Raw genomic sequence first — 17,569 nt, 5'->3', positions numbered from 1 at the left:
TGCATGCCTGTGTTGGGTTAACAATAGGGTAGATAAGTATTTCATTTTTGGGTTGATATTATCAGATTGTTAACTATCAGTGGTCTATCCGTTTCTGATATAAGCTTATGCGGGGAGAAAATAGTTCTTGTTACTCATACTAGCATTGTTGCTTCTATATTTAAATAGAATGGCCCAGGAGGTATAATTAGGAGTTGATGTAATATGATTGGGATTAAGTTATATTGTTTGTTGAGCTGGAACGCTTTCTCAATTGGTGGCTGCTTTTAAGCCAACTATGGTGATGTTAGTATATACTCTCTAATAAAGGTTGTATCCTGATTCTAAGAAGCTGTACCTTCTTAGACTATATTTTAAATTTACATTAAAATTTTGTTTTTTTTAGGTAAATTTAAAGTTGAACTAAAATTCTGTTTGTGGGCAACCAGCTATCACCAGGCTCGTTAGGCTTTTCACCTCTACCCACAAATCTTCTCACTATTTTGCTACATAGATGAGTTGATCCTTTTAGATTGTTTATGGGTAGCTCGTCTGGTTTCGGGGAGCTTAGCTTAAGTTCTCTTTGTTAAGTCGTTTCTGGCTAGTTCATTATGCAAAAGGTAAAAGGGGTAATCTTTGCTGTTTAATACTGTTAAGATGTCTTTCATCATTCCCTTACGGTACTATCTCTATCGCTCCAATTAAAATTTCTATCTCCTATACTTTTATTATTTAACTAAATGTTTTACTTTATATGTCTGTGATACTTAAGTTTGGGGTTAGTTGGGCTAGCTTTTGTTCAAAGTGGTCATAAGTAATGAAATCTTCTGGGTGTAGGCCAGACGCTTTAGTTAAGCTACACTTTGATTAATCCAAGCACACCTTCCGGTATGCTTACCTTGTTACGACTTGTCTCCTCTTGTGTCTTAGTTAAGTTAATATGGTTATGGTTGTGTCTTATTACTTGAGGAGGGTGACGGGCGGTGTGTGCGTGCTTCATGGCCCTATTCAATTAAGCTCTCTATTCTTAATTTACTACTAAATCCTCCTTCAGTTTTTAATTTCATAAAAACGTTCGTGGAATGTTCTTGGGTAGAAAATGTAGCCCATTTCTTCCACCCCATAAGTTACACCTTGACCTAACTTTTTTATGTAAAATGATTGTGCTTACTATTCTACCTTTTGAGGGTTTGCTGAAGATGGCGGTATATAGACTGAATTAGCAAAGGGTGGTGAGGTTTATCGGGGTTTATCGATTATAGAACAGGCTCCTCTAGAGGGATATAAAGCACCGCCAAGTCCTTTGAGTTTTAAGCTATTGCTAGTAGTCCTCTGGCGAATTATTTTGTTGTAAAATTATCTATGTTTAGGGCTAAGCATAGTGGGGTATCTAATCCCAGTTTGGGTCTTAGCTATCGTGTAGTCAGATTATTATAAAGTCACTTTCGTGGTCTATTTTATGGTAACTGTAGCTTTTTACGGCTTAGTTAAGTTTTAACTTTAGTGCAAAGGTATCTTAAAACACGCTTTACGCCGTGGGGCCTATTAGTTTGGGTTAATCGTATGACCGCGGTGGCTGGCACGAAATTTACCAACCCTTTTTAGTATGGCTTAGTCAAACTTTCGTTTATGGCTTAATTTTTATCACTGCTGTATCCCGTGGGGGTGTGGCTTAGCAAGGTGTTATGAGCTACTTAAGAGTGTGCTTGATACCTGCTCCTTTAGATCACTGCTGATTTTAAGGGCATTCTCACTGGGGCGTGGAGACTTGCATGTGTAAGTCTACTAAGAACTAATAGGAAGGCTAGGACCAAACCTTTGTGTTTATGGAGTCGTGCGACTCATCTTGGCATTTTCAGTGCCTTGCTTTATTAATTAAGCTACATTAACTTATACTGAAATTGTAGTGTGTATAATAAATAAAATACATAGTAAATATGAGAGGAAAAAAAAAAGGGGATGCTATCTATAGATAGACCACGAGATCGAATGCGTGTAAGACTGTTGTGTTAAGTTAACTAGAGTAGCAATACATTTGTATACAATTTAAATAAAGCTTGTGAGTATTGTATGCACTTAGTCCTGTTTTTGGGGTTTGGCAGGACATAATAAGTGTATAATAGATGACATGAGTTTATGGGGGTAAGGGGGTTTGTATAAGTTAACTTAATGTCTTGCGCGTGTACGTACGTGTACACACGTGTACGTACGTGTACACACGTGTACGTACGTGTACACACGTGTACGTACGTGTACGTACGTGTACGTACGTGTACACACGTGTACGTACGTGTACACACGTGTACGTACGTGTACACACGTGTACGTACGTGTACACACGTGTACGTACGTGTACACACGTGTACGTACGTGTACACACGTGTACGTACGTGTACACACGTGTACGTACGTGTACACACGTGTACGTACGTGTACACACGTGTACGTACGTGTACACACGTGTACGTACGTGTACACACGTGTGTCCTAGAATTATATGTCCTGAAACCATTGACTGAATAGCACCTTGATTTTATGCGTGAGTTGATAAATGATAATGAATAAGTCCAGCTACAAGTTAATTTGACTGCATTAGGGCCGCGACGGGCATATTCCCTGAGAGCAGAAGATAAGTTAGAGTTAGTGCCGTTGCGGTCATAGATGAGTGATAGCAGATTCCCCCCCTAAAAATAAAAGATACCAAATGCATGACACCACAGTTATGTGTGATCATGGGCTGATTAGTCACTAGTCCATCGAGATGTCCCATTTGCGAGAATTAGTAGGATTGGAATAAATAGAGTCATGGCCCTGAGGTAAGAACCAGATGCCAGGTATAGTTTCATGATAGTAACCCCCACATTAGCATGGGCCCGGAGCGAGAAGAGTGACATTACAGGCAAGGATTGATGGTTTCTCGAGGCATGGTGATTAAGCCCTTATTGGACTAAGTGATATGCATCTAGTTACTGTTGAGGATCAATGGGTTGTGGAATTGGACTAGACATGTCCTATGTAAAGATATAATATCATGTACATGCTTATATGCATGGGGCAAAGCCATTAATGCACGACGTACATAGGGGAGGGAAAGAAGGATTTTTTGGAGATACTGACATAGCACAGTAGAGGTGGTCCAATATATGAATGTAGGGGGTGTCAGGAATAGTTTAAGAAGAATTTCAGCTTTGGGTGCTGATGGTGGAGCAAGAGCTTCTTCCTTGAGTCTTAGGGAGGGCGACTACTCTCCATTTTTGGTTTACAAGACCAAGGTAATGATTATACTACAAAGACTCTTCATTTTAGAAGATTATTTTCGATAACGCTAATTGTTGGCATTAGAATCAATAGGATGGTGAAATATAGAATTGAGGCGACCTGTCCGATAATGATGAAAGGGTGTTCAACTGGCTGTCCTCCAATCCAAGTTAAAGTGAGAAGATCGGCGACTAAAAGTCAGAATAGGCATTGGCTGAGGGGTCGGAATATTATACTGCGTTGCTTAGATGTGTGGAGGAATGGAATGAATGCTAAAATTAGGATGGAGAATACTAGGGCGAGTACACCTCCTAATTTATTAGGGATAGATCGTAGGATGGCATAGGCGAATAGGAAGTATCATTCAGGTTTGATATGTGGAGGGGTGTTTAGGGGTTTGCAGGGGTGTAGTTGTCTGGATCTCCTAATAGGTCTGGTGAAAATAAAACTAGTGATATTAAGACTAGGAGCAGGAGTAGGATTCCTAGGATATCTTTAATTGTGTAGTAGGGGTGAAACGGAATTTTGTCTGAGTCTGATGTGATTCCTGAGGGGTTGTTGGATCCGGTTTCGTGTAGAAATAGGAGGTGTACTATTGCTAGAGCTGCGATGATGAATGGAAAGATAAAATGAAATGCAAAGAATCGTGTTAAGGTTGCTTTGTCTACTGAGAAGCCACCTCAGATTCACTCTACTAAGTTGGTTCCGATATAGGGGATGGCGGAGAGAAGGTTAGTGATTACAGTTGCCCCTCAAAATGATATTTGTCCTCACGGCAGTACATAGCCTATGAATGCTGTGGCTATGGTTGCGAATAGTAGTACAATTCCAATGTTTCATGTTTCTATGAATACATAGGATCCATAGTATAGGCCTCGTCCCACATGTATGAATAGGCAGATGAAGAATATGGAAGCGCCATTTGCATGTATATAGCGGATAATTCAGCCGTAGTTAACGTCTCGACAGATGTGGGTGACCGATGAAAAAGCTGTGGCCGTGTCCGATGTGTAGTGTATAGCTAGAAATAAACCTGTTAGAATCTGTAGAATCAAGCATACTCCTAATAAGGACCCGAAATTCCATCAAGCAGAGATGTTAGATGGCGCTGGGAGGTCAATGAATGAATTGTTGACAATTTTGGCTAGTGGGTGGGTTTTTCGAATGTTGGTCATTAATGTTCTTATAGTTGAAATACAACGATGATTTTTCATGTCATTAGTCATGGTTAAATTCCATGTAGGAATAATGATAACATACATTGTATTTATTTTAAGTATCGTTTTTGTGATGAGTTTTGTGGGTTTTGCCACTAAACCATCTCCTATTTATGGTGGGCTTGTGCTAATTATTAGCGGTGGGATTGGTTGTGCGATTGTTCTGAATTTTGGGGGTTCTTTTTTAGGGCTGATAGTGTTTTTAATTTATTTGGGGGGTATATTAGTAGTATTTGGTTATACAACTGCTATGGCTACTGAGCAATACCCTGAGGTGTGAGTTTCAAATAAGGCTGTTCTAGCGGCTTTTATTACTGGTCTATTGTCTGAGTTGTTGACTGCTTGCTATATTTTGAAGGATGATGAGGTGGAGGTAGTATTAAAGTTTAATGGAATAGGGGATTGGGTAATTTATGATACGGGGGACTCTGGGTTTTTTAGTGAAGAGGCTATGGGTATTGCGGCTTTATATAGTTATGGAACCTGGTTGGTGATTGTTACAGGTTGGTCGCTGTTAACTGGTGTGTTGGTTATCATGGAAGTTACCCGTGGTAATTAAGGATTAGTAGGCTGAGAATTATAGTTAGTATGAACGATAGGAAATAGAGCTTGATGAGACCCTTTTGATTTGAAATAAGGGTAGAAGATTTTATTTGGAAATACGAGATTGATTTGGGTAGGATGTTTTCTAGTCAGATGGAGTCCAGAAGTATAGATGCTGATTTCTGGCTGATGGTTAAACTTGTTTTAGGTGTGAGGCGGTGCATAATGGTTGGATAATAGCCAAGGAGGGTGGAAAATTTAAAGTAATTAGATGGATAGTTAAATTTGAGTCCTTGTATGGTAAGGTTTAGTTCTAGTGCCAGGATGAAACCCAAGATAGTTACTGCAAGGGCTATCATTTTTAGATAATGAGGCATAGTTATCTGTGGGATGGTGGTGGGTGTGATGCTGTGGGAGATAATGTATCCTGCAAATACACTTCCGATAAGGAGTCGTTTAATAGAGTTAATTAGGAGAGGATTATTCTCGTTGATAAGGATTATAGGGGAGAAGCGGGGCTGGCCTAGTAGAGCGAAGAATATAATTCGGGTGCTGTAGGCAGCGGTTAGGGATGTGGCAACGAGTGTAATTAAGAGGGCTCAGGCGTTGGTATTCGACGTGTTAGCGGACTCGATGATCAGGTCTTTGGAGTAGAATCCTGTAAGGAAAGGTATGCCTGTTAATGCGAGGCTTCCGACAATCAGGGAAGTTGTGGTGAAGGGAAGGACTTTAAATAGGCCACCTATCTTTCGAATGTCTTGTTCATCGTTTAGGCTGTGGATAATTGACCCTGAACATATGAATAACATAGCTTTAAAAAATGCGTGAGTGCAGATGTGTAAGAAGGCTAGGTAAGGCTGGTTAATGCCAATTGTTACTATTATTAGGCCTAGTTGGCTTGAGGTAGAGAACGCTACAATTTTTTTGATATCGTTCTGTGTAAGAGCGCAGATTGCAGTAAATAGTGTAGTAATAGCCCCTAAGCATAAAGTGAGGGTTTGAATAGTTTGATTATGCTCTATTAGTGGATGAAAGCGGATAAGAAGAAATACTCCTGCTACAACTATTGTGCTTGAGTGAAGTAGGGCTGATACAGGAGTGGGGCCTTCTATGGCTGAGGGGAGTCAGGGATGTAAGCCGAATTGAGCAGATTTACCGGTAGCTGCTAATAGTAAGCCAAGTAGCGGCAAATTAAAATTATCGTTTGTTGTAATAAAGATTTGTTGAAGGTCTCATGTGTTTAAGTTCAATAGAAACCATGCTATGGTTATAATGAAGCCTACATCTCCAATACGGTTATAGAGGATAGCTTGTAGGGCAGCTGTATTTGCATCGGTTCGGCCGTATCATCATCCAATAAGTAAAAATGATATAATGCCAACTCCTTCTCAGCCAATGAATAGTTGGAATATGTTGTTTGCGGTGACTAAGACTATTATAGTAATAAGAAATAAGAGAAGATACTTGAAAAATCGGTTAATATAAGGATCGGAGTGTATATATCATATAGAAAACTCTATAATAGACCACGTGACAAAAAGGGCTACGGGCACAAAGATTATTGAGAAGTAGTCTAATTTAAAACTCATGGATAGTTTTATGGTCTGGATTGTTATTCAATGTCAGTTTGAAACAATTGTTTCCTGTCCTGAGTAGATGAATATTATTGTGGGAATTATGCTAATTATGAATGCGTAAGAAGTAGCGGTTTTTACATAGTATGGGTATAGCTTATTTTTGTAGAGTTTAGTAGAGGTTATAATGATGGGCAAAGTAAGAATGACTAGAGCTGTGATTATGCATGAAGTAAATATATTTATTACTTTTATTTGGAGTTGCACCATTTTTTGGTTCCTAAGACCAATGGATTACTTCTATCCTATAAAAGTTGAAAAAGCCATGTTCTTATACATGGGAGCATGAGTTAGCAGTTCTTGCAGTACTTTTTCGGTAAGCAAAAAGGTTTGAGCTTTTATTATTAGATTCACAATCTAATGTTTTTGTTAAACTATGCTTACAGTAGATGGGACCGAGAATAATTTTAGGGTTAAGGGATAGGAGGAGTAGAGGCAGTAGATGCAAGGTTATTAGGGCATTTTCTCGTGTGAATGACGGTTTGATATTTTTGATATGGTGGGAATATTTACCACGCTGTGTGGTGATTAGTATATAAAGTGAGTATAGGGCAGTGATGGTGATGTTAATTCCTATTAGAATAATAGTAATGTTGGATCATGAGAATGAGGATATCACTACAAATAGTTCTCCGATAAGATTAATTGTTGGAGGAAGAGCCAGATTTGTGAGGCTTGCTAATAACCATCAGGCTGCTATCAGGGGAAGGAGGGTTTGAAGTCCTCGTGCGAGAATCATAGTACGGCTATGGATTCGTTCGTAATTGGAGTTGGCTAAGCAGAATAGCATCGAGGATGTTAAACCATGGGCAATTATTAGGGCTGTTGCACCTATATAACTTCATGGTGTTTGAATAAGAACCGCTACAATAACGAGTGCCATATGACTAACTGAGGAGTATGCAATTAGGGATTTTAGATCTGTTTGACGGAGACAGATAGAGCTTGTTATGATTATGCCTCATAGAGATAATATTATGAAAGGATACGCTATGAAGTTGGTCAGGGGGTTTAGTAGGGTTGTAATTCGTATCATGCCATAGCCTCCTAATTTCAGGAGTACGGCGGCAAGTACCATGGAGCCGGCAATAGGGGCCTCTACGTGTGCTTTTGGTAGTCACAAGTGGAGGCCGTATAGAGGTATCTTTACTATGAATGCTATCATGCATGCCAATCATAAGAAAACATTAGATCAGGAGTTTGGCAGAGGTTGAATTCAGTATTGAATTATGAGAAAATTTAGGGAGCCCATGAAATTGTGGATGTAAAGGAGAGCTACTAGGAGTGGGAGAGATCCTATTAAAGTATAAAATAAGAAGTAGAGCCCTGCGTTTAGTCGTTCAGTTTGATTCCCCCATCGGGTAATAATGATCAGGGTTGGGATTAGTGTTGCCTCAAATAGGATGTAAAAGAAGATAAGTTCAGAGGCGGTGAAAGTTATAATTAGGAACAACTGGAGAAGAATCAGTATTGAAATATATAGTTTTTTTCGAGTTAAGGGTTCTTTTGATAAATGGTGTTGGCTTGCTATAAGTATAAGGGGTAGAAGTCATGTTGTAAGTGCTAGTAGCGGTGCTGATAGGGAGTCAGAGAAAAATATTAAGGAGGGGTTCAATGTATTATCATTTGGTTGATTCAGGTAGAATAAGCTGATTAAGCTGATTAGCAAACCATATGTTGTCGTGTTAATTCAGATTATGTTAGGCTTTGATACTCATGTAAGGGGGATCAGTATGATAGTGGGGATGATAATTTTTAGCATTGTAAGAGGTTTAGGTTTTGTACGTAATCAGTCCCGTAGGTGTTAGATACTTAACTAGTAGAGATAGTCCTAATGCTGCTTCGCAGGCAGCAAATACTAGTAGTACGATTGGTATCATGCTGGCTAATGTAAGGTGGTTGTTGAGAATAGTTACAGATATTATTACAAATAGTGATAATATTATGCCCTCTAAGCATAGTAGCGATGATATTAGGTGTGATCGATAAACAAGTATACCTATTAGAGAAAGAATGAATGCCAGAAAGATATTAATATATACTATGGACATATGATAATTATGAGATAAATCATAATCTAATGAGTCGAAATCATTTGTTTTGGCTTAAACTAATTATCATATTCGGTTCATTCTAGCCCCTTTTCGGTTCATTCGTACGCTAGGCTTGCAGCTAGGAGGGAGATTAGTAGGAGTGCTATGATAAGTATTGTTGTCAACTTGTTGGTTTGTGACGCTCAGGGAAGTGGGAGTAGGAGTGCGATTTCTAGGTCGAAAAGCAGGAATGTGATGGCAACTAGGAAGAATTTTATAGAGAAAGGTAGGCGAGCAGATCCCATGGGGTCAAAACCACATTCGTAGGGGCTTGTCTTGTCTGTATAAATATTTAGTTGGGGAAGTCAGAATGCGATTAGTACAAGTAAGGACGCTAGGGTTACATTAGTTATCAAGGTTAGTATTACGTTTATTACTTCTTTCCAGGTTGATCTGGAGCTAACTGATTGGAAGTCAATTGTACTAGTTATACTAAAGAAATAGGATCCTCATCAATAAATAGATACATATAAGAATAGTCAGACTACATCAACAAAGTGTCAATATCATGCAGCGGCTTCAAATCCGAAGTGGTGGTTTGATGTGAAGTGGTAGTATAGTTGTCGGAGAAAGCACACGATAAGGAATGTGGAGCCAATAATTACATGTAGTCCGTGAAACCCAGTAGCTATAAAAAAGGTAGATCCGTACACTCCGTCGGAGATTGTAAAAGATGTCTCGTAGTATTCGGAGGCCTGTAATAGTGTAAAATATACGCCTAAGGAGATTGTAATAAATAGGCCTTGAAGTATGTGTTTACGATTGCCTTCTATTAAACTATGATGGGCTCAAGTAATAGATACTCCGGAGGCTAGGAGGACTGAGGTGTTGAGTAGAGGAACTTCTAGTGGGTTAAGAGGAATAATGCCGGTGGGAGGTCAGCAACCTCCAAGTTCAGGAGTAGGGGCTAGGCTGGAATGGTAAAAGGCTCAAAAGAAGCCTGCAAAGAAAAATACTTCTGATACAATAAAAAGAACTATTCCGTACCGTAGTCCTTTTTGTACAATAGGGGTGTGATGTCCTTGGAATGTGCCTTCTCGGATCACATCTCGTCATCACTGGTATATGGTTAGCAGGTTGGTTGTGAATCCTAATGTAAGTAGGGATATTGAGTTATAGTGAAATCATATGATAAGACCCGATGTTATAAGAAGGGCAGAAAGGGCTCCTGTTAGCGGTCATGGGCTTGGGTTAACTATATGGTAAGCGTGAGTTTGGTGGGTCATTAGGTGTTGTCATGTAAGTATAGACTTACTAGTAAGGTAAAGACATAGGCTTGAATTAAGGCAACAGCAAACTCTAGAATCGTAAATAGAATTAAAATAATAAAAGTGATGAAAGCTGTGGTCGCGCTAATATTAATAAGAGCTAAGGTAGCCCCTCCAATCAAATGGATTAGGAGGTGTCCTGCAGTAATATTGGCGGTTAATCGAACGGCTAGAGCTATGGGTTGAATGAATAGACTAATAGTTTCGATGATTACTAGTATTGGAATTAGGGGAAGAGGGGTGCCTTGGGGTAGAAAGTGTGCCAAGGATGCTTTGGTCTTATAGCGGAAACCGGTAATTACTGTCCCTGCTCATAGGGGGATTGCTATTCCGAGGTTTATAGAGAGTTGTGTCGTGGGCGTAAATGAGTGGGGTAGTAGTCCAAGTAGGTTAGTTGAACCAATGAATAGAATTAGTGATATAAGTATGAGAGCTCAGGTTCGTCCCTTTTGATTATGAATTGCTAGTATTTGTTTTGATGTTAATTGAATTAATCATTGCTGAATGGAGATTAACCGATTATTGATTAGGCGATTGGGTGCTGGGAATAAAATGGAAGGGAATATGACGATCAGTACTACAATAGGGAGACCTATTATTGAGGGGGCAGCGAAAGAGGCGAATAAATTTTCGTTCATTTGTTTTCTCAAGGATTATGTTGACTAGTGATTTTAGTAGACTTGGTTATTGGGTTTTCCGGGTAGTGGTGATTTGAAATTTTTAGTTGGAATAGAATGAAGAGGGTGAGAAATATTGAAAAGATTATAATAAATCAGGTGGATGTGTCTAGCTGTGGCATTTCATTAAGGGGAGGTTAAAACTCCCAGTCTTTAACTTAAAAGGTTAATGCTTTATAGCTTCTTAATGAGTAAGTCTAGTCTAGGTTATACTATTAAGGCAGATCAGGTTTCAAAATAAGATAGGGGGACTATTTCAAGAACAATGGGTATAAAGCTATGGTTAGATCCGCAGATTTCAGAGCACTGGCCATAATACAGTCCCGGTCGTATGGCTATAAGGGTGGTTTGGTTTAGTCGTCCTGGAATAGCGTCAGTTTTTAGACCTAGTGATGGAACAGCTCATGAATGCAAAACGTCTTCTGAAGAAATAAGTATTCGGATGGTTATTTCTATTGGGAGGACAACTCGGTTGTCTACTTCTAATAGTCGGAGTTCTCCTGGCTTTAATTCTTGTGTTGGGATTATGTAGGAGTCAAAGTTTAAGTCTTCATAATCAGTATATTCATAGCTTCAGTATCATTGGTGGCCTATTGTTTTCACGGTTAAAGAGGGGTTATTGATTTCGTCTATTATATAAAGGATTCGGAGGGAAGGTAGAGCGATTAGGATTAGGATAATGGCGGGTAGGATAGTTCATACTGTTTCTACTTCCTGTGCGTCTATTGTGCTTGTATGAGTTAATTTTGTAGTCAATATTAGGGAAATGATGTAGAGAACTAAAGAACTGATTAAGAATACAATTATTAGTGTATGGTCATGAAAATGAAGTAGCTCCTCTATAATAGGGGAGGTTGCGTCCTGTAATCCGAGTTGAAATGGGTACGCCATAGAGGTATATAGGGGTTTCACCTATAATTTAACCTTGACAAAGTTATGTAATATTTTACTAATACCTCCTGATTGAGAAAGACATAGTGGTTATGACATTGGCTTGAAACCAATTTTAGGGGGTTCGATTCCTTCCTTTCTTATTTTTGGATTACATATGTAGGTTCTTCGAACGTGTGATATGGAGGGGGACATCCATGTAGTCATTCAATATTAGTTGTAGTAAGTTCTACTATAGCAACTTCTCGTTTGGATGCAAAGGCCTCTCAGATTATAAAAATTATAAGCATCACCGCTGTAAGCGAGATAAACGATCCTATAGAGGAGACGGTATTTCAGGTGGTATATGCATCTGGATAGTCAGAGTACCGACGAGGTATTCCGGATAAACCTAGGAAATGCTGAGGGAAGAAAGTTATATTTACTCCACAAATATAATTGTAAAGTGAATCTTTGCTCAAGTATCGTTAAGAGTATAACCTGAGAATAAGGGGAATCAGTGGGCAAATCCTCCCATAATGGCAAAAACTGCTCCCATTGAGAGCACATAGTGAAAATGAGCTACAACATAATACGTATCATGAAGAACGATGTCTAAGGACGAATTAGCTAGGACAATGCCTGTTAGCCCGCCTACTGTGAATAAGAAAATAAACCCTAAAGCTCATAGCATAGCTGGAGATCATTTAATATTGCCTCCGTGAAGTGTTGCCAGTCAACTAAATACTTTTACTCCTGTTGGAATAGCGATAATTATAGTGGCGGATGTGAAGTATGCTCGTGTGTCTACGTCTATTCCTACAGTAAACATATGGTGAGCTCATACGATAAAGCCTAAAAACCCAATAGATATTATTGCCCATACTATTCCTATATAGCCGAAAGGCTCTTTTTTCCCTGAGTAGTAAGTGACAATGTGAGAAATTATTCCGAACCCTGGCAGGATAAGAATGTAAACTTCAGGATGTCCGAAGAATCAGAATAAGTGTTGATATAGGATAGGGTCTCCTCCTCCAGCGGGATCGAAAAATGTCGTATTAAGATTACGGTCTGTTAAAAGTATTGTAATTCCAGCAGCCAGTACAGGCAGGGATAGTAGGAGTAGAACTGCTGTAATTAGTACTGATCATACAAATAGGGGGGTTTGATACTGGGATATTGCAGGGGGTTTTATGTTGATAATAGTAGTAATGAAATTAATTGCCCCTAAAATAGAAGAGACTCCGGCTAAATGTAAGGAGAAAATTGTAAGATCAACGGATGCTCCTGCATGGGCCAGATTGCCAGCCAGTGGGGGGTAAACGGTCCACCCCGTTCCTGCACCTGCTTCTACCATAGAAGATGCTAATAGTAGAAGAAAAGATGGAGGAAGAAGTCAGAAGCTCATGTTATTTATTCGGGGGAATGCCATGTCCGGAGCACCAATTATTAATGGCACTAGTCAGTTTCCAAAGCCCCCAATTATAATGGGCATGACTATGAAGAAGATTATTACGAAAGCATGGGCGGTTACGACGACGTTATAAATTTGATCGTCGCCTAGTAAAGTACCGGGCTGACCTAGTTCGGCTCGGATGAGGAGGCTCAAGGCAGTGCCTACTATGCCGGCTCATGCTCCAAATAGTAAGTATAAAGTACCAATATCTTTGTGATTAGTAGAGAACAGTCATCGGTTAATGAACATAGGTAAAATGGCTGATAAAAGCATTAGACTGTAAATCTAAAAATAGAGGTTTAAGTCCTCTTTTTGCCAAGCTCTGTGGTGAATTTTCATATTGAATTGCAAATTCAAAGAAGCAGCCTAGACGCCGCCGGGGCTTCTCCCGCCTTTTTTTTCTACGCGGCGGGAGAAGGTAGATTGAAGCCAGTTACTAGGGTATTTAGCTGTTAACTAAAATTTCGTGAGGTAGAAGCTCACCAATCTAGGGAGGGCTTAGCTTAATTAAAGTGTTTGATTTGCATTCAATTGATGTAAGATAGATTCTTGCAGCCCTTAGAGGTGATTTGGTCAGGGGTTAAGTGTATAGCACTTGCTTAGAGCTTTGAAGGCTCTTGGTCTGGTCTAACCTAAACTCCTAGTCCAAGACTGATAATATAGGTGTTAGCGGGAGTAGTATAGTTGAGATAATGATTAAGGGGGGTAGTAGGGTTGCCTTTTTTGTGTACTCGAATTGTCATTTTATTTTTATGTTATTTGTGGACGGGAATATGGTAAGTGCGGTGCTATATGTGAGTCGCAGGTAGAAATATAAGTTAAGTAGAGCGGTGATGGCTATTAGTGTTGGAATAATAATTATGTTATTTTTTGTTAATTCTTGAATAATTATTCATTTAGGGATGAAGCCAGATAATGGGGGTAGTCCTCCTAGGGATAATATTAAGATTAAGATTATGGAGGTGATTAGGGGAAATTTATTTCATATGTGGGATAAGGATAAGGTTGTGGTGGATGAGTTTAATATGAATAGTATGAAGGTAGATAGTGTTATTAGAATATATAAAGTTAAGTTTAGGATTATTATTGTAGGGTTGTAAATAATGATAGCGGCTATTCAGCCTATGTGGGCAATGGAGGAGTATGCTATGATTTTTCGTAGTTGAGTTTGATTTAGTCCGCCTCAGCCTCCTACTAGAACGGATGCGAGGGCTATTAGTATAAGAAGGTTGGTGTTAATTGATGGGGAGATTTGATATAGGATGGATATAGGTGCGATTTTTTGTCATGTTAGTAGGATTATTCCTGATATAAGTGTTACTCCTTGTGCTACTTCGGGAACTCAGAAGTGGAATGGAGATAGGCCTAGTTTTATTGTTAGGGCGGTGGTTATTATGATGGATGCGATGGGGTTTGAGATTTTTGAGATTACTCATTGGCCGGAGTAAAGAAGGTTAATGGTGACTCCTATTATTAGTAATATTGAGGCAGTAGCTTGTGTAAGAAAATATTTTGTAGAGGCTTCTATGGCTCGTGGATTATACTTTTTTATGAGGATAGGGATGATGGCTAGCATGTTTATTTCGAATCCAATTCAGATCAGTAATCAGTGCGAGCTTAGTATGACGATTATGGTCCCTGCCATGATAGTTGCTATAATAATAGTGAGAATAGGGGGTTTTATTAGTACGGGAAGGGTATAAACCAACATTTTCGGGGTATGGGCCCGATAGCTTAATTTAGCTGACCTTACTGTAGAATATAGTGTAAGTTTGGTAGCACGAAGATCTTTGAATTCTTAAGATTAGGTTCGAAGCCTATTATTCTAGAAATAAGAGGATTTAAACCTCTATTATTTACTCTATCAAAGTAACTCTTTTATCAGACATATTTCTTATGTTTGGGGTGGGATACTCGCGGTAATAATGGGTAAGGCAACATGTCATATGCATAGGGCTAAAGTTAGGGGTAGAAAATTTTTTCACAATAAGTGTATTAATTGATCATAGCGGAATCGAGGGTATGATGCTCGAATTCATAGGAAGCAGATAGTTAGTAAGAGGGTTTTTATAGTGAAGTTAATAGAGTAGAGTTCTGGTATAAATGGGTTGTGGAATGCACCGAAGAATAGAATTGTTGTGAGGATATTTATTATAATGATATTTGCGTACTCTGCTAGAAAGAATAGGGCAAAAGGACCCGCTGCATACTCTACGTTAAATCCAGAAACTAGTTCGGATTCTCCTTCAGTTAAGTCGAAGGGGGCTCGGTTAGTTTCTGCTAGAGTAGAAATGAATCATATCATGGCTAGGGGCCAGGCCGGAAAGATTAGTCATATATGTTCTTGGGTGATAATTAGTGTGGATAGTGTAAATGACCCGTTTATTAGGAGGACTGATAGGAGAATGATTGCTAGTGTTACTTCATATGAGATTGTTTGAGCTACTGCTCGGAGGGCTCCGATTAGAGCGTATTTGGAGTTTGAGGCTCATCCTGACCAAAGGATGGAGTATACGGCGAGACTTGATATTGCTAGTATGAATAGGACTCCTAAGTTTATATTAATGAGTGGGTAGGGCATTGGGAGAGGGATTCATATAGTTAGGGCTAGTGATAGAGCTAGAATGGGGGCTAGAATGAATATTGATATGGAGGATGTAAGTGGTCGTAGAGGTTCTTTTGTGAAGAGTTTTACTGCATCTGCGATTGGTTGAAGGAGGCCGTAGGGGCCTACGATATTAGGCCCTTTTCGAAGTTGTATGTAGCCTAAGACTTTTCGTTCAACGAGGGTGAGGAAGGCTACGGCAAGAAGGATTGGGATGATAAGAGAGATAATGTTGATAAAGAACATTTTGTTAGGGAGAGGAATTGAACCTCTGATAATAAAGGTTTAAGTTTTACGCAGTTACCGGGCTCTGCCACCCTAACAAAGCCCCTTTTCTCGGGCTTATGAGGAGATAAACTGGTTAGATTGAGTTGACTTCATCTATTAGTTTTAAGGCGCCTTTGTGAGGTAGGCCTTACATCCCTTGTCCTTTCGTACTGGGGGAGGTTATATAATAGATAGAAACCGACCTGGATTACTCCGGTCTGAACTCAGATCACGTAGGACTTTAATCGTTGAACAAACGAACCCTTAATAGCTGCTGCACCATTAGGATGTCCTGATCCAACATCGAGGTCGTAAACCCTATTGTCGATATGGACTCTTGAATAGGATTGCGCTGTTATCCCTAGGGTAACTTGTTCCGTTGATCAAAAATTATTGGATCAATAAGTGATGTTATATTTTGACTTGTGGGTCTAAATTTTAATCACTCGGGAGTTTTTTTATATTCCGAGGTCACCCCAACCTAAATTGCTAACCCACAATAATGGTGTAATGTTATGCCTTGTAGGTATTTAGTATCCATAAGTTTGGGTTAGTTAATTAAAGCTCCATAGGGTCTTCTCGTCTTATTGTGGCATTCCCGCCTCTTCACGGGAAGGTCAATTTCACTGATTGGGAATAAGAGACAGTTAAACCCTCGTGTGGCCATTCATACAAGTCCTTATTTAGAGAACAAATGATTATGCTACCTTTGCACGGTCAGGATACCGCGGCCGTTAAACAAGTGTCACTGGGCAGGCAGTGCCTCCAATACTAGAAATGCTGGAGGTGATGTTTTTGGTAAACAGGCGGGGTTTGTGTTTGCCGAGTTCCTTTTACTCCTTTTAATCTTTCCTTAAATGCATGCCTGTGTTGGGTTAACAATAGGGTAGATAAGTATTTCATTTTTGGGTTGATATTATCAGATTGTTAACTATCAGTGGTCTATCCGTTTCTGATATAAGCTTATGCGGGGAGAAAATAGTTCTTGTTACTCATACTAGCATTGTTGCTTCTATATTTAAATAGAATGGCCCAGGAGGTATAATTAGGAGTTGATGTAATATGATTGGGATTAAGTTATATTGTTTGTTGAGCTGGAACGCTTTCTCAATTGGTGGCTGCTTTTAAGCCAACTATGGTGATGTTAGTATATACTCTCTAATAAAGGTTGTATCCTGATTCTAAGAAGCTGTACCTTCTTAGACTATATTTTAAATTTACATTAAAATTTTGTTTTTTTTAGGTAAATTTAAAGTTGAACTAAAATTCTGTTTGTGGGCAACCAGCTATCACCAGGCTCGTTAGGCTTTTCACCTCTACCCACAAATCTTCTCACTATTTTGCTACATAGATGAGTTGATCCTTTTAGATTGTTTATGGGTAGCTCGTCTGGTTTCGGGGAGCTTAGCTTAAGTTCTCTTTGTTAAGTCGTTTCTGGCTAGTTCATTATGCAAAAGGTAAAAGGGGTAATCTTTGCTGTTTAATACTGTTAAGATGTCTTTCATCATTCCCTTACGGTACTATCTCTATCGCTCCAATTAAAATTTCTATCTCCTATACTTTTATTATTTAACTAAATGTTTTACTTTATATGTCTGTGATACTTAAGTTTGGGGTTAGTTGGGCTAGCTTTTGTTCAAAGTGGTCATAAGTAATGAAATCTTCTGGGTGTAGGCCAGACGCTTTAGTTAAGCTACACTTT

The 17,569-nt window shown here is 39.2% G+C and overlaps 1 pseudogene; it reads right to left on the bottom strand.

The window, feature by feature from the left end:
* Nucleotides 1-844: 844 nt before the first annotated feature.
* Nucleotides 845-1,800, bottom strand: LOC144310007 (18S ribosomal RNA; annotated as a pseudogene).
* Between the last annotated feature and the right edge of the window lie 15,769 nt (nucleotides 1,801-17,569).

This window comes from Canis aureus, unplaced genomic scaffold (genome assembly GCF_053574225.1).
Source record: "Canis aureus isolate CA01 unplaced genomic scaffold, VMU_Caureus_v.1.0 ptg000328l_RagTag, whole genome shotgun sequence".
Taxonomy (NCBI): domain Eukaryota; kingdom Metazoa; phylum Chordata; class Mammalia; order Carnivora; family Canidae; genus Canis; species Canis aureus.
Note: the sequence above shows the minus strand (reverse complement) of the source record. Positions and strands in the feature narration are given on the sequence as shown.